The sequence below is a fragment of the Peromyscus californicus genome, unplaced genomic scaffold, assembly GCF_007827085.1.
Source record: "Peromyscus californicus insignis strain IS unplaced genomic scaffold, ASM782708v3 Scaffold_15__1_contigs__length_86483966, whole genome shotgun sequence".
Classification (NCBI taxonomy): Eukaryota; Metazoa; Chordata; class Mammalia; order Rodentia; family Cricetidae; genus Peromyscus; species Peromyscus californicus.
Window position 1 is genome coordinate 12,574,191 of NW_026294447.1, and position 27,909 is coordinate 12,602,099.

Genomic DNA, 27,909 nt, shown 5'->3' on the forward strand with positions numbered 1-27,909 from the left:
AGGGCATGTGTATGGAGATCAGAACTTGTGGGAGTCACTTCTCTTCTTCTATCATGTTGATTCAACAATCAAACTCAAGTCATCAGGTTTGGAGACAAGTCCCTTCACCTGATTAACCATTTCATCAGACTTTCCTTTAAAAATTACATGTACTCATATGGTGAGATATAAAGACCTCTGTTTTTACATCAGGTGATTCTATGTTTTAATATTCTTTTTTCATTTTCTTTTTATTTTTTTGATTTTTTGAGACAGGGTTTCTCTGTGTAGCTTCACTCCTTTCCTGGAATTCACTTGGTAGCCTTGAACTCACAGAGATCTGCCTGGCTCTGCTTCCTGAGTGCTGGGATTAGAGGCATGCGCCACCACCGCCCGGCTGTTTTAATATTCTTATCTCATGATATAATATCTTCTTTAATATCTTTGCTAATAGCAGGCTTCCATTTTTATTTTTGATCAAGTTATTGATCAAAATAATGCATTTTTCTCTTTATTTTATTTTCCTTTTTAAAAAAGATTATTTATTTGTATCTTATGTGTGTAAGTGTATAAACCTGAATATGCATAAGTGCACTGTATCTATGTCTAGTACCCACAAATGCCAGAAGAGAGTGATTGATCCCCTGGAACGAGAGTTATGAACTGTTGTGAGCTGCTGTGTGAGTGCTGGGAATAACACCTAGGTCCTCTATGAGAGTAGCAAGATAGCTTAACCAGGGAAACTTCTCTCCTGCCCCTTTATTTTCTTTTTAAAAATTTAAATTGCTGTCTTTCATAGTGTGGTGATATTTTATTTGTGTACTCCAATAAAGCTTATCTGAGGATCAAATCATCTGTCTTCACAGCAAGTGTGTAATTTTAAGAACACCTTCAGCATTACATGGCATCTTCAAGTGGTGGCTTTTGTTGTTCATTGATTCTTTCACCATGCAACAGTTATTTTTAGCTATTTTCTTGAAACACCCAATGCCATCTTCTGGAGATCTTCGTTTATTGGATCAATTTCATCTGAAAGGATCATTTAATATTTTCTTGGGAGTCATAAGCCTTAACACTGGTCATGGTAGAAGCTCCTCACTAGGCTGTTTTTGTCATTTAACTTGTTTTGCAATAATTCCAAATAAGCGATACCCAAATAGAGTCTACATCTTCAAAGGGCAAGCCTATTTTTTCTCTGTGCATTGCTAGACTATAAGTTTTCAAAAGATGACTGGGTGGTTTTCTGTTGTTTTCTGAAAACACCCTGTTAAGAAAATCAGTATCATATACTGTTTAGAGAAACATTAAGTAAAGGAACAAGAGAATAAAAAAAGTATTTAGGTAGTAGTCCCAAGGTAATGGGCCATAAAAGAATTTTGCTAAAGGGTTAAGACTGAAGCCGGACTGACACCATCTCTAATTGCTGATGTTGTGTGGATCCGCCAGCAAGACGCAGTGATCTATGGAACATTGATTAGAATTTTCCCCTTCATTGGACTGAACTGAAAATAGAAACAATCCAATAGCCAGTTAGTGATGTTATGAAATAAATGAGTGGTCCTCCAGCAATGGGAAAGAAAATCTCTGTGGAAAGCAATAGGGGAAAATAACCTGCCAAAATAAACAATTTCAATATTTATTTTTAAAAAGGCCTTTTGTCATCAAACCCATTATATAATCAATCAATCACTGAACTAGAAGTTTTTTGGAGGCTCTCAATTGCATCATAACACTTGATACTTTCTACTGTGAAGGAAAGGAAAGCCCACAGGCCTCAGGAAGAATGCATCGTCTTCTGTGCTAGGGGTTCAGAGACAACCCAATACTGAGTCTCAAATCCCAAGGACAAAAAGGTTTACTACATTCCAATGGCTCTTGTACTTAAGCATTAACTCTTGTTTTCCATTAAATTTAGTAATCCTAGAAAAACTTCTTTACAATGTTGTGTTACTAGCTCTTTTGTGGTTTGACCACACAGCTTTTCATATTTATATTTTTGTCATTATTAAGAGGGCATGGATTTAGATGTGCCTTTAAATTAACTAATATATACCAGTCATTATAGTGGCCTACTATAGAGAGAGGAAGTAAAATGGTATAACTTAAGGTAGCCTTTGAAGAGACTGGGACATACTAAGTAGAGTTGTCAAATATTGGAGGGTCTGCTGTTGGAATAAATTGAGACAGTAATTTTATCGAATTGCAAAGAAATTACAAAGTAATATCTGCATTGTATTTCTGCTCATTTAAGTCCATGTATTCTACTTGGGTGTTCAAGTTCTTCCATATGCCCAGGAGATGGCAAACCTTTATTGAAAGCCTATTAAAAGGGTGCAATTACAAGAAGGGTTTCCTAGTGAGAGCTGGAAACATGGGATCATAAATGACCCTGCAACAAAATGGTTAAGCAGACCCAACTGAAGTAATTTCAGTTGATGAGAGCCACGGCAAGATCAGGCAAATGTCTGATCTAATAACGCATCAGGTTCACACTAAGAAGAAGCACCCCAAAGAAGAAGGCTCTGAAGGAACAACATTGATAAGATTATTCATAAAGGAAAGCTCTAATGGTTTGGTGGCCAAGGAAAATGAGTAAGGTCTAGGGAAATGAACTTGATCTAATTTAATGTGATCACCTTTATTGCCCCCTTTCCTAAAACATTTCCTGTGTCTTTTATTTCAAATACAAATGCAATTAATACTCAACTATTTCTGCTTCCTTATGATTAGTTTGTTAAATAATGTCTACTCCAGACAATCCCTATAATGTTTATGTGACCAGCAATCAAACATTATGTGACTTTTTCTTCTCCACCCAGTTTCAGTTCATTTAGTTTGCCTATCAGTTTTGTAATTTGACATCTCATAAAGAAATGAATGAAATTCTTTATTCCATGTCATTTACATTGCATATAAATGGAGTGCTCTTTGGCTCCCATATCATTTATCCTATTAAATCACTGATGGGGAAAGGATTTTATTTGTGCGGTAATTTAGTTTAGCTAATGTATTGTCTGGGATGTTTATAAGTGATAAGCATTGTGTTACACTAAAGCTGTGGTTGGAGGAGGCTTTAACAATTTGCAGGCCTGCAGGGTGATTTTTCCAATGTTGCCAAAATTTTTGAGATTTGCAGCGGTAGTAACTATTTGTGGAGGAAGAAGAACCACAAGTTACAGTTTATTTCCCAGTAAATAGACTCTATGGCAAAAATTTGCAGGAGATTTAAACAAACATGGTTGAACAGAGTTGGGTACAGTCATTAAAACACATCAGTGGAAAGCAGGTGTGGCTGCATTAGTAAGATGTTCCTTCATCAATATCTGAAAGCAAGCAAAGGAAGCCAAGCTCTTGTACCCTATAGTAGGCATCCATTATATTTCTGCTGCTCCTTGGAAGGCAACTTGACCTGCATGAAGTACTACTGTCTTCAACTGAGGGAGATTACTAGAAGGGAACTCAGATGAGAACTGCCAGCTCCCCAGACTCCCATACGTCAGCAAAATGAACTCTCAGATCTAAGAGTAGAAAAGGCAATATGAATATCTTATCAGAGCATCCTCTACCAATTGTTACTTGCAGTGTGTAGTTCCACATGTGTCCTACCAGTTCACAGCATTCTGATGGACCAAATCCTATAGAACATAAGGATAATACTATCATTGTCATCATCAAAAGTTCAGTGTGGATAAACTACAAACCCGTGATCAGCCCGCTGTATCTTGTACTGAGGCTGCAATATAGATCCCTCATCATTTCTCCTGTTCTGTGAATAGATGTCTTGCTCAGTAGGAGGATCTAGAAACATTTTTTGATATTATATTTTTTGATATTAAATTATGTTTTACCCTTTACTTTATATGTTAGGAAGAGTAACACATTCCAAGAATTGCATGTGGAAGTCCTAATCTTCTACAATGTGGGTTCTGGGGATGAAATTCATGCCCTCAGTTTTGGTAGGAAGTAGCTTTACCCTTTCCTTTACCATTTCTTATACTGTTACTACTCTCACAACCTCACTTCTTTCCTCCCACCAATCATATCTCTTTGATTTGTTTGTGGTTTTGCTTTGCAACTCACTAGGTTTAACAAGGAACACCCCCATAGAGATGGATGTAAAATTATTTACCCAAGCATGGGTAGAACTGACCAGTGCCTACATCAATGGATATGACAACTTCCTTTCACCCGGAAGCTCTTGGGTGTTGATAGCTCCCTTAGGTGGGGATGCAGGAGCCCCTTCCCAGTCCATGACTGAATGCCCACTGGCTCACTGTTCCACATGCCATATTCACTATGATTAGTTCAGATAGTGTTGCTCTGTTGCTCTATTGTGGAACATTTGGTAAGCATCACTGCAGAGGATCTACTCGTTACAAGGCATTGCACACAGGAAGACACCCGCGTAAGCAGAAGGAAAGGTGGCCTTCTGTGAGAACTGGTTAACACAGGAATCGGAATCATTTCTCATCCTACCTGGAGGAGAACAATCCTATTCATACCTGGTGCATCATTTCCACTGAACATGTGACTTGATGTACCTGAAACAAAAGGGTTCCTGCTAAGCATTCCTGACTAAATAGTGCCACAAGATTAGAAGAGCATATTTTCCATGCTCATGAGCTTGCATGAAGCTGATTTAAAAAAAAAATTATTGTCATTCTCCATTATAGCTAATTCTGAACCCTGTGGGTTGTGATCCTGTTTTGAAAACTTGCCACAGACTTGAAGCAATGTCCCTGTAGTGTATGCTTCACAGGCCGATCCTAGAGCAGGGTCCTTCCATGCTCTGGGTCATCCTCTGAGGTAGAAGATTTTTGTGTTACTTGGAGTATAGAGTATATGGGTTAAAGACATATGCCCGAAAAAAAGAATGTGCTGAATGTAGTGAGAAGTTCAGCAAGTTTTATACTTTTCCATGTCATAAGAAGTTTGTTGCAACATTTCAAAAAAAAAAAAAGAAAAAATAGAAAACAAACAAAACAACTGTTTGTAACGTTTTCAAGGAAAACAGTAATATATTTTATTATTACATGACACTTAAATTTAATCTTTATATCATGCAATGATGATTTCAAAAACAAATATAAGAGCATTTAACTCACTGAATAAACATCAACAGGGTACTCTTGTTAGTTTTCACTGGTACACACATATGCTTTTCATTCTTTTTACAATAGTGCCGGCTCAATGAATCTAGCTCATCATTTTTACTTCATTTCCTGATGCAAAGACACTGTGATTCTTCCATGTACTTTCAGGCTATTGATGAGGGAAGATAACCAAAGAAAAGGACTTCGGATGGCTTTTTCTCTTTTCCTGTCATATTGTCAGCTTAAGTAGCCGGTGTAAATGGGCAAGTAATGAATGTGAGAAAGTCCATGACAGGGTTCCTTGGCCTCTTTGGTATTGAGAATGTGATTATCTTTTTTCTTCTTTTTCTGTCTTTAAAGCAGATTTTAGTTCATTTGGAAATCGGCATCTCTGTATTTTATTGTAAGGACATATCCTTTCTCTTCCCTAATTTCAAAGAGTGCACTTTCTTCCAGTGTCTGTCTAAATTGTATGTTGATGATGCATTTCGGTGCTGTGGAAATGGAATGGCCAGAATGGGAGAACACATGGGCTGTGTATCTCCAATGTTATCATGTACTTGTTCTTTGTTACAACATTTTAAAAGCAAACGCAGGCCTAGGAAGATGACCTAGCTGTTAAGTCCCAGATCTTATAGAGAACCTGAAATCAGTTCCCAGCACTCATATAAAGCAGTTCACAACAGCATGCGACTCCAGCTCCAGGGGGTCTGATGATCTTTCTGTGTCTTCCCAGGATGCATACATACACATGCTACAACTCACACAGACACACACATACATATAAGTAAAATGAAAATAAATCTTTAATAAAAAAAAAAAACAGATCCAGACTTAAACTTACTAAGAATGTTATCATAGCATGAATTGGAGCATAGGAATCTCCTGGGAGGATCACAAACTGATGAACCTGGTCCTGGGGTGTAGGTCACATTGGAGGAAATCCAGAGGATTCATTACCATATCTACCAACAGTTGTAATATGGAGCCCTTCTTCTTTAGTACCTAGCTTATCTTTAATCCACTGTTCAAATCTGAAATTTGATTGAGACCCTAGGAAAGCTAGTGTGGTATTTTATTGAGATATCTTCTCTTGAGTTCCAAACAATCCACCTTTAATTTATTTTATCATTACAATCATAAAACAAGATTGGTGTCTGCTAGTTTATCTTACCTACATAATAACATAGGTTTTCATAGATCAGGATACTTTAATTTGGCTACCTATCACAGGACTTGTACATCCATTTCTCTCTGATGACTAAGCATTGTCGTTTTGTATCATTTTTATCTCATTGTACTGAAGCGAGCGAAGAAAGACAGTTCTACAGCAGCACCATCATCTCTGACTTGCAGAGAATGAGCATCACTGAGGCACTTCATGCTTTGTCCCCTTTTATACGACATCACTGGGAACTCAGAAGACTCAAGCCTTACTTAGGAGCCTTGCAAACTTCTTCACTTTCTATCTTTAACAATAACTCTCACATTCATCTTTTTATTTTATGGTCTACCACTCTCTTCAGTATCCTAAGAACCACCATCCTAGTATCAAGCTGGTGTTATTGTTATGAGCTATCCACCAGAAAAGACCACTTGTACATGGATTCAAGCCAATGGTAAGTCTTTATTAGCTGGCTGGTGACCACACTGGGTGTTCAGGAACCAAGTGCAGTCCCAAGCCTTTCTCAGGTTGGGCTTTTAAACACAAAAAAAGCACACTCTTGGTCAACACACCTCAGTTAGCAAGAACAGTTAACCAGAACCAGAACTGCAGAAGCCAAAAGGCAAGGTTTAGAAACCTTCCCAGGATTATATGGATTTTGCTGGATTATGTCTTTGTTTTTGTTTTGGCAGGTGGTGCTGCCTATGTGTTAGGTTCCAAGGCCTGAATGGTCCTTTCATCATGTCTTCAGTTGTGCTAAGATTTGGGGGCCTGTTGCATTGTTTCTTCTTTAATGCTGGATGGTAGGATCTTTACTATGGTAAATTGCTCCAATATTAAGAATGCTTTTAAAAAATTAAACTTATATTTGAGAAGCCCCTTTTTGTTCCAGGCCATCTGAGAATCTAGTCCCACGTAGCCAGCCCTCTGTAGAATGTTCCTGCTAGTTCTGCTAAGCACTTCATCTGTAACATTTTACTAATATATTTGGTGAACTTCTAAAGCACCCCTGAAACTGGACTATTCCTGTTACACTAAAATAGGTGCTTTCTTGCTATGTGACATTGGGGTATGTTATTGGCCAGAAGAGCATTATGCAATTCATTCTGATAAAGTATGCTTTCTTGCAAGGGAAAAAACAAAACAAAACATATCCATCATCTTTGACCCAGGAGATTGTTAGCCTTTAGCAGAGGGACATAAGGTGCTTCTAAAAGTTAAGGCATAAATTAGAATCTATAAGATTAAGTTTCAATTGCATAGAAACACAGATGTCCCTATAATTAAACTCACCTTAGTTGTGGCTCTCATTTCCACACAGAACAACTTCCAGGACTGAGAATTAAACCTTCTCTAATATCTTCTCCATCAAAAGGTTAAGATGTGAGCTTCGTTCTCAGCTTCCAGAGTCCTCCCCTTGTGGGAAGTAAGAATCTCTTTATTTGATGCCAAGGTTTTCACACTTAAAGTTTAATTGACAATTAATCAACCTCATAATTTTATTTATTTTTTCTTCCAGAACATTGAATATCCCATCCAATTCTACAGTCCTTGAGAATATTTTCTTAGCTGAAACATTACACCTGTCAGTGAAATTCCCTCTGTCTCTGAAGATTTTGTAGTAATTTCCTCTGTGTCTAGGAATTACCGGTGCTCAGCTCCACGTACCATCACTGATGGATTGCTCGTTGACAGCCAGTCAGAGGTTCATCAGGCTCTAGTAACTTTCAAAGTCTGCTTCCTTGAACCCTTTCTAGCATAAACTCTTTCAGATTTCCGGAGAATCATCTCTGATGTGGAGATTTGCATGCAAGATGTGTGGTGGGGATTACTTTTGAAATCAGCATCTGGGGACATTAAAAGACACAGAAAAGAAGTAAAGGGGAGACATTCAACTCTGAAGTGCTTGCCACCAAAGCTGCAGCGGAAGTCATGCTGAGGTCTAGAGCCCAAGAGCCTTTCAGCTTTGTTCTGATTCTAGGCAAGGGGACCAGCCCTTTTCACTTCACCATTTACCATTCACCAGACGCAGCCTACCCTAGGGAGAAATCGTAGTGTTAGTCACAGCAGATTTCTTCAAACTCTGAAAACGAATTCCAGCTAAGAGATTGCCTTCAACTTCTTGTAGCTGCAAACATGGTACAATAGTTCAGACAGTTCCGGGAAGGGTGGGCAGGAGCTAAACACTGTAACATCTACTAAAGTTTCCAGAGCAATTTTCGGAAATGCCACCCAAAATTATCATAACCATTCCTAGTGTTCATTTGCCCATTTGTTTGGTCATTTGTAAAAGTGAAATTAAACCTGACCTCATATCCCAGAAACTTTAACTGTGAGCAGACACATTACTTACCTTCTCACATGTCAATGCTCTTCCTGTAGTAATGCAGTGACTTTAGCCATATGCCGATCTGCAATGAGGCCAGCTGAAAAGGGTTCAAAGCCACAGTCGCTTTGCTCTCTGAAACAGCACTATTTCCCAGGACATTAAATTGTATTAATAGCTTCCCGGGATCAAGTGCTAAATGAGAGTCTTGGCCTTAGCACGCAAATCAGCTTGTTTGAAGCATTCCGTTCTGCATGGCACTTACAGGTGATGTTTAAGTGCTTGTTTATTTCTGTTGCCATTCTTCTTTTAGCAATCAAAAGCAATAATTAAAAGCTGTTTCTAGCCTTTTCATAGTTTTTAATTTGAATGAAAAAAATATACTTAATAATATACAGTTCTATGAGTTTCCACAAATAAATATGTATGAGAGCAATACAAACAAAGAAATCAAACAGTAGAGAGAACCAATTCCATCACTTCCAGAAACTTTTTTGGGCTTTGTGTGCTGGCACACAGTAGTCTGTTGTCTAGCCTAGTAGCATTAGATTTTCCAAAACATCCTGTTTATTTCCATCTATATTATATGAACTGTAGATTTTCATGTAACATTAAGTATTTGAGATTTATTAGTTCCTGAATAAAAGCATTGTTCCTTTGTATGACCAAGTAATGATTTAGTTGTGTGAGTTTATAACTGCTTGTTCTTTCATGATAGTTGAGGATTGTTAGCTGTATTTTCACTGACTGGTGATGTGGTGTAAAGCCTTTGAATAGAAGACAGATTGGATACTGTATAAATAGAGCTGTCATTTTATATTGGCAAATACTTAGAAATCAAATTCCCATTTCATACCACAAGAGTATGTTCAATTTATAATAAATTGGTAAATCATTTTTAAAAGGGGATCCTTGTCAGCAAGATATGAAAGCAATACTTGCTGATGCCCTCTTTAGATCATGGTATTGTTTGTTACTCATGTTTTCATATTACTCAGGTAATAAAGAAAAAAAAAGCTTAATTTTGACTATAAGGTTTTACCTTATTTAGCTTGTGCTGCCCAGTTTCTAAACCTCTGCTGTGCTGTGTGATTCTAACTCTGATATAGTATTCTCAGATATTATTCCATGATGTAGGTGCAGGTTTACGTTGTATTTCAGTTATCAAAGCTTATTGTGCTTCTGGGATGCTTTCTACACCAGCATGTGCTTTGGGATAGGCCAGAGGTGTGCATAATTCACACAAGACAAAGGGTGTGCTTGTATGTCCCATCTCTAGGTATGAAATTGCAAGATCCCTTTCCCAAGTTTCTGTTTCAAATAAATAAAAATTAAAACAGCATTTTACTCTCTCACATTGCTGCACATTTTCATGTGCAGAACTCACCATCATGGCTTAAATGTATCACGAAAATATGGAGAAAAAAATCACAGAAATCCCTTCAATTGTCTCTAATGATGATTTGTTTGGTTCCTTTTTCATATAAAAACCCACTTTTGTCTTTTTCTACACAGAAATTTACTTTCTTTCTAGTTTTAGATGCTCCAATCAATACTGTTGTACTGCCCAAATTTTAGCCCTGGGGAACATTGTTGAGGTGGAAATGCTGGAGTTCACTAGAGAAAATCTCCAGGCAAAAGGAAGAAAGGAAGGATTTCCCATGGGTATTTTGGTGCTCTTGTCTGCAGTTAAGTGTCTAATGTATACTTGCTCATGTCAAGGATAGGAAGAGGGAAGATTGAATGTCATAGTTAACTTTCTTTAAAGTTATCAGCTATGTTTTATTCCAAAAGAACAGGAGGATTCTTCCTCTATCACTAATAACTATTTTCAATTCTCTGTCTACCCAAATTCACTGTTGGCAGCACCTTTTTAGTCTGATTTTGAAATTCTTGCCATGGCCCATTATGGCCTTTAGAACCATGAGAAAAAATATGATGTCTTAGTTAGGTTTCTATTGCTGTGAAGAGACACCATTACCATGACAACACTTATAAAAGCAAATACTTAATTGGGCCTGGCTTACAGTTCAGAGGTTGAGTCCATTATTATCATGGTGAGAAACATGGTGACATGCATGCAGACATGTACTGGGGAAGGAGTTGAGAGTTCTATATCTGGATCAGCAGACAGCAGGAAGAGACTGAGGCACCCTAGGCCTGGCTTGAGCTTCTGAGACCTCAGGTCCACCCCTAGTGATACACTTCCCCCAACAATACTACACTTACTCCAATAAGGCCATACTTCCTAATAGTGCCACTCCCTATGGGTCTATGAGGGACAAGTTTACTCAGACCCCCACATATACGTAGCCTTCTAGGGAAAAGTCTAAGCCTTCCAGTTATTGATTTCCAAAGCTATTCTTTCATTCTTTCCCATCTGCCACATCTGGATTTGGGGATTCAGTTCTGTTTTTTCACATATCCACTTTCAGACATGTTTAAATATTTAGTATTTTTGTTTCAAACATACCTAACCAAGAAACTGCTTTTCTTTAATTTGATAGCATATACACTGTTTAATAAAGGAAAATTAAACACTAACATGATTTTATAGTTATCTAAAATGTGTCATAGATTATACCTCAATAAGGAATGCAATTAAATTAGTTTGCAAATGTCACCATTTAGTGGGAATATGTCATGAGCTAAAGGTGAATGCATGATAAATGAGCTTAGAGGAAACATTTAATTTCCTGCCAAACTTTTCTGAGAAGTTCTTTTAAGTATCTTTTGTCAGATCATTTTCTGTTATCTCACAAAATCTCATGCTTCATTCTGAGTGAAACTACCCCTTTCCCCTTTAACCCAAAGTCTTTAACTCAAAAGTAAATCAACATCACCCTTTGAAAAGATGGTTTTAAAATATTGGTTCAAGCTCATTTAGACAGAAAGGCTCCCTTCACATACAATAAGAGTAACCCAGCTTCTCGATGCAAACATCGGTGAGACAGTCATTTACACGAACAAAACTAGACTCAAGCACTGTAGGATTTTCACCACAGTTTGTGCAAGAGCACACACAGTCAACAGAAAAACCACATTCGCAGGAAAAGGGCCAACATAATGCTGAAAAAAGTACAACATGGGACAAAAAAGCGCTGTTTGAACTCAGTCACTGAAGCCAAACTGCAGATACAACGGCCACGGCTGAAGTTGTTAGGTCAACTTATGTTGTCTTATGTCTCTGTTGTGGGTACCTCTAAAGTACCCACTGCCCTCAGACTTCCTGTTCACTCACAGCTGGGTTTAGCTTCTTGCCCTAAGGTCTGAACAGCACTCCAAGCTATTAAATTGTTAAGACTTTGATACCGAGACAAAGTACCATACTTTAAATCTTTAGTGTTTATTTGGTGAAGAGGCTAAAGTTCACCAGGGTGGCAGGTAGAGAGGGGGAAAATGTCTCAATTGTTGGCTGGTGTTTCTTTTGATTAATGTCATAAAAGACTGTTTTGCTGTTTCCCGCTCACATTTTATTATTTATGAGAGAACATGAAAACACTTCAGGTTATGGGGATCATCTCTGAGATGATATAGGGATCATAATGTGAGAACATCAAAGCTAGTCAAGGAAGGGACTGTAAATTTGAAGTTGGCTTCTGTAGTGGAAAGCCATGAGAGCTGACATGTCTCCCAGCAGGAGAACTGCTGGAGTCCAAGTCAACCCTTAGGACAAGAATGGGTTAAGGAAACTCCAGGGTGAAATGGAATCGAGGGTCTGTCAATGTGTCCAGGTAAGGTCACTACTCTACAAAGCTGAAAATCTGACCAAATTGCTCCAAAGGGCAGCAGTAATTTACCATCTTAGGAAAATACAGTGTCAACCTTATCTATGGTTAGCAGATGTTGGGTGAACTGTCTTTTGGGTTAGCTTGAAGCAGAGATGCTCTAAGTGACTGACATATTTTAGGAACTATATTTACAGCAATTGACTGTAAGAGTTGGAGTTTAGCACTCTGCCTTGGGGTTAATGGTCCCGGCCTGCTGTGAGAAAGCAATCAGTGGAGAGTCATTTTCAACCAGTGTGCAGGAGCCATGTTTAACCCATTCACCCAGCTAAGAAAAGAGTAGAGAAGTTGCCCATCTTTACACCATCTTCTCCCAGAAGCCCAAGCATCCTCCCCTGTTCAAAAGGAGTTCTGTAAAAGCATTTATTCCTACAATGATATTTTAGGATCTCTCAAAGGGATACAGTCTGTCACTCATCCCAGCCCCAGGGTGGTTCATTCCCCTATCACCTCCCCTAGGACTGACTTGTTGACTGCTTTGCTCTGGGGAGTATGGTATGAGTCATTGCTATGATAAAGAAGATAAGAAGCACATGGCATTCGTAAGCAGGGTAATTTTAGGGAGAAGATTAAAATAATCTTCAGAGTTCATAGGTGGACTTTTTCAGAGAATGAAGCCAGAACATTGCAGATGGAGATAAGATTAGTTGTAGATATCAGAAATGAAGATGCATTACTTACTAGATATTTTTAGGAAAATACTTAAGATGAGAAATTTATTTGAAAATATTAGATATAATCATTCTTAGGGCAATATTGTACACTGCATCATTCTGAATATTAGTAAATACATCTTAAATATGCAGATTATGAAGTATATTATCAGAGATTAGTAAGCTAATAATTTGGGAGGATCCTGTTTTTTCTTATTTTCATGTGTACATGTATGTGGTACACATTCAAGTGTATATATATATATATATATATATATATATATATATATATATATATAATCCATATGTGGAAATGTGTATGTGTGGGGAGGGGTGCATTTCTGTACATGTATGTCGGGGGGGGGGTGCCTGAGGTTGATACTGGAACTCTTCCTTGAGCTCTCCTCTAAATTATTCTTTGATTCAGAGTTCCCGAATCCCGGAGCTCTCTGGTCCTGCTGGTCTCCACAGCCAGACTGATCTGTAGATCCTATCCCTGTCTTCAGAGGCTGCAATTTCAGTTGAGCTACAACAACAATCTAGGTTCTGAGGATCTGAATTTTCTTCTGTTGCTTAAAGACCTAAGTGCTTTAACCGTTGATCATCTTTCTAGCTTCTGAGGATGTTTTAATTAAATAGAAAAAGCTGATGCTAGACATTTTCTAAACGTTTGCACATGTGCGTTTTTGGAGTTTGTGTGTATATAAACATGCACGTTTGCACGCATGCGCTTGTGGCATTTGCGTGTATATAAACATGGATGTGCATGGGGAGGCCAGATGCCAATATCTCCCATAGTCGTTTGCCACTTCAATTTTTGAAACGTGTCTCTCATGGACACGTTTCAAAGCTGGATGGTGAGGAAGCTTTCTGGGTAGTTCTGCTGCTCCCTCTCCAGACCTAGGTAGATGCTGCTGTCCCTGGCTTTTTACAGGCATGCTGGTCATCCAAACTGAGGTCTTTGTGCTCACATGGCAAGCACCTTCCTGAGTGAGCAATCTCCCCATACCAATACTGATTTTTAAGGAAGATATACAATGTATTTTCATAGTTAAGAAAAACCAAACTAGGCCCCTCCCCAAGCTTCCACACTAGGGCCCACAGCTCCTGCAGTTTACTAGAGGTTCTTAGGGAGCCTAAAACACTGCCCCTTGCCTGCTAACACTCCTTAAAACATGCCCAACAAACCCAGACTCCACCCCCTCGGCTGGCTCCATCTCCCGGCCTGCTACTTTAGAAGAACTCTTTGGCTTTACCAGAGGCCATGCAGGATCTAGGGACCCCAAGTAAAACATCACTCACTGCCAGCTAAGACTCCTTAAAACCCAGCAAACAACACTAGACTGCATTCCCTCCCCTGGGCTCCATATCCTGGCCTACAACTTAGGAAGAAGACTTCTACTTTACTAGAGGCCAGGTTGGATCTAGGGACCACAGATAAAATATCACCCACTGCCTACTAACATTCCTTAAAGTCTCCCAACAACCCCAGTCTTTACGCCCTCCCTTAAGTTCCACACTAGGGCCTACAGCCCAGCAGCCTTATCAAAAGCCAGAGCAGTCCTAGGAACCCCTGGTAAGATGCCACCCACTGCCCACTAAACCCTTTTAAGGCTGCCCAACAACCCCAGACTGTACCCTTTACCAGACTTTATCCCCTGGTCTACAAATTTGGAAGAAGACTTTGGCTTTACCAGAGGCCAGGCCAGACCTAGGGACTCCAGGCCTCAGAAACCCTAGAGGGGACATTCTACTGGACCTCAAGACTCACTAGTTGCCAAAACCCTTGGTCATTCAGGCCAGAAGAGCAGAGAGGAAAGAGAAACAGGAACAAAACACCCATCCAACAGAGAAAAACAAAGGAATCAACACTTAAACCTATAATCACCCCAAATACAGATAGTTAAATGCCAGTGTAAGAACAGAATCAAGAACAGATGGGCAGTACTGCACTACCAGAGCCCAGCTGTCCTATGACAGCAGGACCTGAGCAATCCAACACAGGTGAAACACAAGAAAATGGCCTTAAAAAAGGACATGACTGAAAAGGTACAAGAAGCTTACAGAACACCAAATAGATTGGCTCAGAAAAGAAAATCCCCTCAACACATAATAATAAAAACACTAAACATATAAAACAAAGAAAGAATGTTAAAAGTGGCAAGGGGAAAAGGCCAAGTAACATATAAATGCAGACCTATTAGAATCATACTCAACTTCTCAACAGAGACCCTAAAATCCAAAGTGCCTAGACTGATGTATTGCAGACTCTAAGAGACCATTGATGCCAGCCCAGACTACTATACCCAGCAAAACTGTCAATCACCATAAATGTAGAATACATGATATTTCATGACAAAATCAAATTTCAACAATATCTATCTACAAATCTACCCCCTATGGAAGGTAATAGAAGGAAAACTCCAATGCTAGAATGTGAACTACCCCCCAACAATATAGGCAATAGATAATCTCACACCTGCAAAACCCAAAGAAGGGAAACATACACACAGATACCCACCAAGCCACCCTTCCACTCCAACACCATCAACGACAAAATAATAGGAATTAACAATCACTGGTCAGTAACATCCCTCAACATCAATGGACTCAATTCACCAATAAAAAGACAAAGGCTAATAGTATGTATAGAAAAAAAAGAATCCATCATTCTGCTCCACACAAGAAACACCCCTCAATATCAAAGATAGATATTACCTCAGAGTAAAGAATTGAGAAAAGATTTTCCAATCAAATAGACCTAAGAAGCAAGCTGGTATAGCTATTTTAATATCTAATAAAATAGACTTCAAACCAAAATTAATGAAAAGAGATGAAGAAGGATATTTCATACTTATCAAAGGACAAATCCACCAAGATGATGTCTCAATTCTGAACATCTATACCTGAAATGCAAGAGCACCCACATTTGTAAGAGAAACATTACTAAAGTTTAAATCAAACATCTCACCCCACACAGTAATAGTGGGAGACTTTAACACCGCACTCTCAACAATGGACAGGTCTAGACAGAAATTAAGCAGAGATGTAAAGGAACTAACAGACTTTATGACTCAAATGAACCTAGTAGATATCTACAGAACATTCACCCAAACACACACACACACACACACACACACACACACACACACACACACAAATATACCTTCTTCTCAGCATGGCATGGAACCTTCTCAAAAAATGACCATATACTCAGCCACAAAGCAAGTCTCAAATACCCCCCTGTAAGTTATTAAATCAAAATGGATTAAAATTGGATTTCAACAATAACAGACACATCAGAAAGCTTACAAACTCATCGAAACTGAACAACTCTACTGAGTTACCATTGGTTCAAGGAGGAAATAAAGAAAGAAATTAAAGACTTCCTAGAATTCAATGAAAATGAATGCACAACATATCCAAACTTATGGGACACAATGAAAGCGGTGTTAAGAGGAAAGTCATAGCACTAAGTGCCTTCATGAAGATTCAGAGAGATCCCATACTAGTAACCTAGCAGCACACCTGAAAGCTGTAGAACAAACAAAAAAGCAAACACACCAAAGAGGAGTAGATGGCAGGAAATAATCAAACTGAGGGCTGAAATCAACAATACAGAAACAAAGAATCAATGAATCAATTAAACAAAGTTGGTTCTTCCAGAAAAAAATAAACACAATAAACTCTTGTACAAGCTAATTAAAAGGCAGAGAGAATATCCAAATCAACAAAATCAGAAATAGAAAGGGGACATAACAGATTCCCAGGAAATCCAGCAAGTCATTAGATCATACTTCAAAAAGCTATACTTCACAAATTGAAAAATCTAAAAGAAATGGTCAAATTTCTTGATAGATACCACTTACAAAGTTAAATGAAGATCAGACAAGTAATTTAAATATATCAAGAACCCCTAGGGAAATAGAATTAGCCATTAAAAGTTTCCCAACCAAAAAAAGGCCAGTACCAGACAATTACAACTCAGAATTCTACTAGACTTTCAAAGAAGCACTAATACAAAGCATGAACCTAATTAGCCTTAACAATAAAAACCTGGAGCCAGATATTAGGGAGTGAAAGGTGAAAGATCAGAGAAGCAGATCAATCTGCCACTAGAAATCTTACCTCTACAAAATCTCTGACTGAATGGGGGTGGGGGAGACCCTGTTTCTACAAATTCTCAGACTGAATGGCAGAGTTCCTGTCTCCGTCCACCTTATATTCCTGTCTCCACCTCCCTGGTGCTGGGATTAAAGGTGTGTGCCACCATTGCCCAGCTCTGTTTCTCTTTTAGACTGGTTCAATTTCTTGTAGTCCAGGGTGGCCTTGAACTCCTGATTATCCTGCTTCCTCCTCCCAAGTGCTGGCATTAAAGGTGTGTGCCACCACTGCCTGGCCTCTATGGTTAACTAGTGACCAGCTCTGCTCGCTGATCTCCTAGCAAGCTTTATTTGTCAGAACACAAACAAAATATAGCACAACACTAATACCAATACTCTTCAAATTATTTCACAAAATAGAAATAGAAGGAACATTGCAAATTCTTTCTATGAGACCACAGCCACCCTGATACCCAAACCACACAAAGACTCAAAGAAGAAAGAGAATTACAGACCAGTTCTCCTTATAAACATTGGGGTAAAAATACTCAATAGAACACTGACAAACAAATCCAAGAACACATAAAAATTCATCTACCATGATAAAGTAGGTTTTATCCCAGAGATGCAAGGATGGTACAACATACAAAAATCTGTCAATGTAATCTACCATATAAACAAACTGAAAGAAAAAAACCACATGTTCATCTGATTAGATGCTGAAAATGCCTTTGACAAAATCCAACACATTTTGATAAAAGTCTTGGAGAGATCAGGGGTACAAGGGACATACCTAAGCCTAATAAAAGCAACATACAGTAAACTGATGGCCAACATAAAATTAAATGGAGAGAAACTCAAAGCAATTCCGCTAAAACCAGGAACAAGACAAGGTTCTCCACTATTACCATACATATTCAATATAGTACTTGAAGTTCTAGCTAGAGCAATAAGACAACTCATGGAGCTGAAGGGATACAGATCAGAATGGAAGAAATCAAAATATCATTTATTCACAGATGATATGATAGTATACATAATATCCATATGTGGCCTCAAAAATTCAACCAAGGAACTCCTTCAGCTGATAAACATCATTAGTGAAGTGTCTGGATACAAAACTAACTCAAAAATATAAAATCAGTAGCTTTCTTATATACAAAGAATAAATTGGTTGAGAAAGAAATCCAGAAGACAATACTTTTCACAATAGCCACAAATAATAGAAAATATCTTGATGTAACTCTAACCAAGCTTTTAAAAGAGCTGTATGACAAAAACTCCCGTTCACTGGAGAAGATATCAGAGAATGGAAAGATCTCTCATGCTCATGGGTCAGAAGGATTCACATAGTAAAAATTGCTATCTTACCAAAAGAAATCTACAGATTCAATATAACTTCCATTACATTCCCAGCACAACTCTACAGACCTTGAAAGAACAATACTCAACTTTATATGGGAAAACAAAAACCTCAGGATAGTTAAAAACAATTCTGTACAATAAAAGAACTCCCAGAAGTATCAACATCCCAGATTTTAAGCTATACTACAGAGGTATAGTAATAAAAACCACATGTATTGGCATAAAAACTAACAGATGGACAAATTGAATTAAATTGAATTGAAGACTCAGACATAAATCCACACACCTACAGACACTTGATTTTTTTGACAAAGAAGCCAAAATTATACAATGGAAATAATAAAGCATCTTCAACAATTGTCACCAGTCTAATTGGATGTCTGCACATAGAAGAATACAAATAGATCCATATCTATCACTCTGAATAAAAATCAAGTTTGAGTGCATTAAAGACCTGAACATAAATCCAGATACACTGAACCTGATAGAAGAGAAAAGTGAAATAGTCTTGAGGGCATTGGCACAAGAGAAAACTTTCTCAGCAGGATACCAAAAGTGCAGACACTAAGATTGACAAATAACAAATAGGACCCAATAAGATCCATGACAGTGAAAAGTTTCTGCAAGGCAAAGGACACTGTCATAGGACAAAATGGCAGCCTACAAAATGGGAGATCTTCACCAACCCCACATCCAATAGTAGGTTGAATTCCAAAATATATAAAAAACTCAAGAAATTAGATATCAAAAAACTAAATACTCCAATTGAAAATGGCATACAGATCTAAACAGAGAATTCTCAACAGAAAAATCTCAAATAGCCAAGAAACACTTAAGGAGATATTCAACATTATTCACCATCAGAAAAATGCAAATGAAAACAACTCTGAGATTCAATTTTACACCTGTCAGAATGGCTAATATAAAAAACACAAGTGACAGGTCATACTGGAGAGGATGTGGAGCAAGGGGAACACTCCTCCATTGTTGATGGGAGTGTAAACACATACAGCCACTTTGGAAATCAGTGTGGCAGTTTCTCAGAAAATTGGGAATCAATCTACCACAAGATCCAGCAATATCATTGTTGGGCATATACCCAAAGGATGCTCGATCATACTATAAGGACACTTGCTCAGCTATGTTCATAGCAGCTTTATTTGTAATATCCAGGACCTGGAAACAACATAGATGTTGCTCAACTCATGAATGGATAAGGAAAATGTGATACATTTACACAGTGGAGTATTATTCAACTATTTAAAACGATGACATAAGAAAATTTCAGGGCAAAAAGATGGAACTTCATTCTGATGAAGTTACCCAGATCTAGAATGACAAATATGGTATATACTCACTCATAAGTGAATATTAGCTGTAACACAAAGGAAAACTTGCTGGATCCTAATGGCTCCCTTGGGGAAGGGGGTGAGAAGGCACAGTGTCAATGGCACAGACACTGGGAGTCAGTTAAAGGCAAACATCAGACTCCTTTATTCAATAACAGGGAATGCCTTATATACCCTCCTCCCAGCACCCAGTCTGTGTCTCAATCTGGTGGCTTTGCATGGTCTTTCCTCATTGGTTGGGCACAATCAGGAACTCTGACAATGATGGTTGCTAGGCTCTCAGGCAAACTCTAGGTTGGCACATAAGGAAGTACATCATATGCAAGCCTTAGCAACTGGTTTGAGCCAATTTCCCTCTACCTTATGGGCATGTCCTACTACAAATCACTATGCTACAATCCAGAGACCCAGAGACATTAGGTAATCAAGGATAGTTTAAGGGGGGATGCCCAGGTCTCCATGGGAAGGAAAAATAGAAGAGATTTCATGAGTGGACTGTGGTTTGATGGGAATGGGATCATGAGCTATCAGATTTAGGAGTAGAAGGAAAATATGCTGAAAGAGACTACTGTAAATGGTTGGGGGGCATTTTGGGGTCAGGTAAAAACCTGGCACACGGGATTCTTCCAGGAATCTACAAGGATGACCCCAAGTAAGACTCATAGCAATAGAGTATACATATCCTAAACTGGCCATCTCCTATGACCAGAAAAGACTTCAAGTGGAGGAAGTGGGAAACCAACTCAGCCACGTAACCCTATAGTCTGTCCTGCCTATGGTATGTGCTAGGATAAGGATTGCCTAGAGATTGAGGGAGTGGCATCCAAGAACTAGTCTAGTCTAAAACCTATGCCAGGAGAGTACAACCACTTCTCACACTGCCTAGAGAACAAGGACTCAGAGGCTGTATGCACCAGAGACCTAGGATAGAACCAAACATGATTGGAACTTAAAAATGTCTATGTAATGATACCTAACGGTATTCTGCTATATTCATAGATTGCTGCTTAGTCCAATCATCATCAAAGAGACTTTATTTCACTACTGATAGAAAACAGATGCAGACCCATAGCCAAACATTAGATGGAACTTAAGGAATCCTACAGAGGAGAGGGAGAAAAAATTGTAGTAGCTAGAGGGCTCATGGACACCACAAGAAAACTCACAGAATCAACTAGCTTGGGCTCATAGGGGCACACAGAGAATGAATCAACAATTTAGAGTCTGCATGGTGTAGCTGGAGTTTTCCTGTCTGGCCCACAGTCAGGACAAATATCTGTCACCCACAAGTCCCACAGCCCCTCAGACCCAACCAAGTAAACACAGAGACTTATATTGCTTACAAACTGTATGGCCATGCCAGGCTTCTTGCTAACTGTTCTTGTATCTTAAATTAATCCATTTCTATAAATCTATACCTTGCCACATGGCTCATGGCTCACCAGCATCTTCACATGCTGTTTGTCATGGCGGCGGCTGGCAGTGTCTTTCTCTGACTTCCTGTTTTCTCAATTCTCTTCTCTGTTAGTCCTGCCTATACTTCCTGTCTGGCTACTGGCCTATCAGTGTTTTATTTATTGAACAATCAGCAACACATTTGACATACAGACCATCCCACAGCACTTCCTTTTTTCTTTTTTTTTTTTTTTTCCAAAAAGGAAGGTTTTAACTTTTACACATCTCCAAAGCCAGCTTGGTATATTTGGGAATTTGGGTGTAGCTTCTCTTACTACTTCCTGCTGGAGGGTGGCGCTGTATCTAATGGGGACACAAGAAAATTTTAGGATTATGGAGTAGTCTGTGAGGGTGTATCGTCTGAGCCAGTTGCCTTGAAGCGGTTCTGGATGTTGGATCATCTGGGCCTTGGTGTCATCAGAGACCTTTCAGGGGGTCTTGGCTGGTCAAACCTGATGTATCTTAGTCTGGAACAAATCCATAGCCTCTGGCTTTCTGTGGAAACAAAAGCAGAGCCTCCTTTCCAAAGCAACATATCCTTACATCCAAATTTTGAAGTCAAGGTACCTTTAAAATATACATTTTGGTATAGCTCAACAGCTTTTGTAATCAAATGTTTTTCTTCAGTTACAAATATTAAAGAGAACATAATCCAGATTCTCTGTGTGGTAGCCATCTTTATGTGGCTAATTTTTTATATTACCTTGAACCTACTGCTTTAAATTGCATTTTAAGACTGAAACAGTGCTGTGGCTGCTGGCTCTGCCCACTTCAGCTTCCCAACATGGCAGTGGTACGTTTTCCACCAACTCTGGAAGCCATCAACTCTCAAAAATAGTGGGTCTATGCTTCTATCAAAGCAGCGTGTAGATCAGAAACCTCTGTTTTTTTGTTTTGTACTAGCAAAGACTAAATCCACCACGCAGCTTAATGTGCCACTTGCAGAGGCCCAGCTTAAGGTGCCACTTGCAGAGGCCTCATTCCCGCCATACTGTAGATCGAGCATGCATGCCAGGAACCTGCCATAGTAGCTCAAACACACAGACTGCCACTAACTTGAGAGAGACAACTAGGAACTGTTTTTAGCCCCGTTTTAGAATCTTTTTTCTCAGGTTTTAGGTGGAAACGCTTGCCAACATGTTGGGCGCCATTTATAGCTGGAATTTTTCTGCCTGGCCCACAGTCAGGACAAATATCTGTCACCCACAAGTCCCACAGCCCCTCAGACCCAACCAAGTAAACACAGAGACTTATATTGCTTACAAACTGTATGGCCATGCCAGGCTTCTTGCTAACTGTTCTTATATCTTAAATTAATCCATTTTTATAAATCTATACCTTGCCACGTGGCTCATGGCTTACCGGCATCTTCACATGCTGCTTGTCATGGTGGCGACTGGCAGTGTCTTCCTCCGCCTTCCTGTTCTCTCAATTCTCCTCTCTGTTAATCCTGCCTATACTTCCTGTCTGGCTACTGGCCAATCAGTGTTTTATTTATTGAACAATCAGCAACATATTTGACATACAGATCATCCCACAGCAGTATGGGACTGTCCTAGACCCTCTGCATATATGTTACAGTTGTATAGCTTGGTCTTTGTCTTAGTTACCATTTTCTATTGCTGTGAAGAGACACAATGACCACAGCAACTCTTAAAAGGAAAACATTTAATTGAGGAGTCTCCCTTACAGTTCAGATGTTCAGTCCATTATCATCATGGCAGGGAGCTTGGTGGCATGCAGGCAGAGGTGATGCTGGAGGAACAGCTGAGAGTTCTATATCTTACAAGAAACAGGAAGCCAACAGAGACATTGGGTGTGAAAGACCCTAACCCTTCAGGCTTACACCCCCCAAGCCCCAGGAGAATAAGGAACTAGAAAGAAAACTAGTTCCAAGGGCAACTTGACTCAGCCATTATTCAACCACCCCTGCCACAATGTAACAATGTAAAGAGGTCTCTGTTAAGAGATGTGCTCAACTGTGACTGGGATAATTGCAAGTGTTCCAGGAAGGACCACTGTGACCTTTGTGTAAACTCCACTCCTGCCATGATACCCCCCTTGAGGTTTTGGAAAGAATGTGCATGCGGACATGACTGTACTCACTCTGTGATCACCCTGTGATCAGGCCATGATCTTATGAAATTAGCCTCTAGACATAAATCAATTGAAATAAAATTGTGTGGAAATTATAATCTTATGGCTTTTGTGGGTTTTTCCTTTAAAAGTACCCATGTGATTGCAATAGGTGTGACTGTTGCTCTTTGGAGCTGAGTTAGCCCATCTGTACAGTCGCTTCAATAAACCTCGTGCTGTTGCATCAACTGGACTGGAGTCTGGGTTCTTGGGGTGCCAACTTCAGAGCCTAGATTTTGGGGTCTATCAGGTGTTATACTGAGCATAGGAAACTTCAAAGCCTACCCCACAGTGACACACTTCTTCCAACAAGGCCATACCCACTCCAATAAAGCCACACATTCTCATAATGCCACTCCATATGAGCTTATGGGGGCCAATTACATTCAAACTACCACATTCCATTCCCTGGCCCCCATAAGCTTATAAAAATATCATAATGCAAAATACATTTAGTCCAACTTCAAAACTCCTCACAGTCTATCACTCTCTCGACAATGTTTAAAAAACCAAAGTTCAAATTCTCTTCCGAGATTCTTGCAATCTCTTAGCTTTAATCCCCTGTAAAATCAAATCAAAAAACAGATCACACACTTCCAACATATAATGGCACAGTATATATATATATATTACCATTCCAAAATGAAGGGAAGGGAGCATAGTGTGGAAATACTGGACCAAAGCGAGTCCAAAAACCAGCTGGGCAAACTCCATACTTTGCATCTTCATGTCTGATATCAAAACACTCTTCAGATCTCCAACTCCTTTCAGCTTTGTTGACTGCAGCATACTTCCTCCTCTGGGGCTGGTTCCATTTCCTATTAGCAGCTCTCCTTGGCAGATATCCCACATCTCTGGCATCTTCAACATCTTGAGTTCTTCAAGTTAATCCAGGCTTCAACTTTACAGCTCCATGCAATGGCCTTTCTACTATACCTCCACTCAGAGATACCTCTAACACATGCCTGGCCTCAGCAGCTTTATTCCGTAACTCCTTTCTGCCATTCTTAACTCAAAACTCAGAACCATGTAACCAAAGCCACCAAGTACTGCTACTTATTGGGGCTGGAACTTGGTCCCCTCACTCAATTACATGTTCACCAGCTTTTTGTCCTTCACTCCCTAAGCTTGCCTGTCCTAGAACTTTCTCTGTAGACCAAGCTGGCCTCAGACTCAGAGACCCACCAGCCTCTGCTTCCCAGTGCTGGGATTAAAGGTCTTCCCCACCACACCCTGCTCTAAACTTTTTTTTATTAGTTAGAAACTTAGCTGGGTAGGATCTTTCCCTGAGGGCACCACTCCTTTTATTCCATTTCTTAATCTGTTTATCTCCTTGAATACAGGACTGAGCTCCATTCCACTTTCTAGTGCTCTTTTTCTCTCAAATATTTTTCCTTGCTCAGCCTTCTTCTTTTCATAATATATCTTCATTATAGTTAACATTAGTAATCAGAAAACAGAGTCTATACTAGGTTATTTTGAGGGTGGTGTTTTTTTGCCAACTAAATTAATCTAAAACTCTTTACTTTAGCCCCAGGCAGACTCTTTGGATAAGGGCAAAAAGTAGCCACATTTTCCACCAAAATATCACAAGAATGATCTCTAGGCAACATATTAAAATTCTCCTCTGAAAGCTTTTGAGTGTGCTCCCAACAGTTCACAAAACTCTGAGTACCTCTGTCTTCCGTGCTCCTGTTAGTACGGCCCATTAAACAGTGCTTAAAGCCTTCTACTGCTTTCATAAGCCAATGTACCAAAGTCCAAATTCCTCCAAACAAAAACATGGTCAGATGTAACATGAATCTTAAAATGGTCTTTTAATAAAAAACCTGGAATCTGATATTGAGGTAAATGATGAAAGATCAGAGAGACAAAGGAACAAGCCACAGACACCACCTCTTACCTCACCAACCCTTGAACCTGAAAAACCCCTAGTTCCTGTCTCCTCATGCCTTATATACCTTTCTCTGCCCAGCCATCACTTTCCAGGATTATAGACATGTGTGCTTCCAGAGCAAAGGCATGTGAAATCAAGTGCTGGGATTAAAGGTGTGTGTCACTACTACCTGGCTGTTTCTTTCCTAGACTGAGTCAATTGAATGTAGTCCAGGGTGGCTTTGAACTCACAGAGATCCAGGCAGATCTCTGCCTCCCCAGCACTAGGATTAAAGTTGTGTACCACCACTGCCTGGCCTCTATTTAATCTAGTTGCTTGGTGATCTTCAGACAAATTTTATTAGGGTACACAACATATCACCACAATTAGACTTATAACAACAATACTCCACTCCTGGTACCAACTTTTATGTTGGCTAGGGTTTTCTATTGCTGTGAAAAGACAGCATGAACACAACTACTCTTATGAGTAAAATATTTAATAAAAGGCCTTGCTTACAGTTTCAGAGGTTCAGTTCATTATGGTAGAGAACATGACAGCTTGCAGACAGACATAGTGCTGGAGGAAAGTCAACTGAGACACTAGGAGGTATTTTGTGCATAGGAAACCTCAAAGCCCACCCACAAAAAGACATACTTATTCAACAAGGCCAGTCCCACACCAACAAAGCCAAATCTAATAATGTCACTCCTTATGAGGTTATGGGGGCCAATTACATTCAAACTACCACTGTCCTCTTGTGGGACTCCTAACAGTGGTATCAGGGGCTGTCTCTGACTCTTTTATTGGCTTTTGGGACCCTACTCCTCATACTAGGTCACCTTGCCCAGTCTTAATCCATGGGGAGGTATTTATTCTTAGTGAAACTTGATATGCCATGTTTTGTTGATACTCATAGGGACATCTGCCCTTTTCTAAACAGAAACAGAGAGGAAGTGGATTTGGGGGTTGGAGCAGAGGGGGCGTTTTGGGGAGGGACTAGGAGGACAGGAGGAAGGGGAAACTTTGGCCAGGATTTAAATTGATAGATAGATGATAGATAGATAGATAGATAGATAGATAGATAGATAGATAGATAGACAGATAGATAGATAGAGATAGATAGATAGATAGATAGATAGATAGATAGATAGATAGATAGATAGATTTATAAAAAGCAGGAAGCAAAAACCAAACTACAGCATTTTTCTGTAATACCCGTATATGAATAGATATTATTGTGCAGAAGTACTCCACAGTTGAAGTTAAGTACTGGCTGAGGACCACTGGTATCATCATTCAGACAGCCACTGGCCATATCTTGATGTCTAGAAGCAACCATATAATTTCCAATAAAATGGTTTTTTAGACATTATACCTGTGTGATATTAGACAAGGCATCTAATGATCCTTTCTTCTCTTTAAGTAATGAACAATAGTGATTATAATAGTACCTATTCTCAATGTCTGAACAAGATTAAAGCAATAATTGTATTGATTGTTTTTATGTCAACTTGACATTTGAAAAGAGAGACTTTCAATTGAGAAAACACCTGTATAACATTTGCCTGTAGCCAAGTCTACAGGGTATTTTCTTGAGTGAAGATTAATGTAGGAGAGGCCAGCTCACTGAGGACAGTGCAGTTCATTCACTAACAGTCCTGGATGTTATAAAAAAGCAGGATGAGTAAGCCATGAAGAAGCAAAACAGAAAGCAGCACCCCTCCATGGCTTCTGCATCAGTTCCTACCTATAAGCCCCTGCCTTTAGTTCCTAACCTGACTCCCTCAGTGATGGACTCCAACTGTAAGATGAAATAAACCTCTTCCTTTCCAAGTTGTTGTTTGGTCATGGTTTTTATCAAAGCAGTAGAAATTTAATTAAGACATAAGTGCAAGAAGAAAGGTCTAGTAAATTTCTTGGCAAAGAAAGTGCTGGAAATGTGATCTTCCCAAATAAGGTAAACAACAGTACAGTGAACAAATTCAGTTATGAAAATGTGGAAGCCACAGGGTCTCTGACAACGTTATCTGGAAGTGTCACATGGTCAGTCTTGTGAAGACACAATTATTTATGTTGCTCAGCTACATTCAAACATGCTATTGAAGGAGTGATGGGCTTCTTTCCTTTGACAAGGAAATTTACAATCAAAAGGGTCAAGACAAATCAGACATTCTACCCCATATCTGAGTTCTCTGTAAGTAACATAGACACAGAAAACCATTTAAACTGACTTGGAATTCTAATTTTTAAAAATCTAATCATATACCATGATTTGAAACATATTTCAGGGGAAAATTTTTTTTTTAGAAACATTGATTTTTTTTTAGAAAAGTTTTCTTTTGATATATATGTATTTCAGTCAAAATTTCAAGCATAAAGTGGTAATTTTATTAAAAAGAGTTTGCTTAGCATTTTCGAGTAGCTAAGTATATTGAAAGAATTAATTTTTAAATAAATATTCTGGAAAAGAGAGATGAAATTCTATTTTTCCCATTAAAAACATAAAATTATTACTCAATTTTGCCCTAAGGGAACTTTTAGAATTATATGTGGTCATGTATGTGTGTGTGATTGCGCAACTTGGTAATTTCTTTAATGTAGTTTAGTGTGATTTGTAA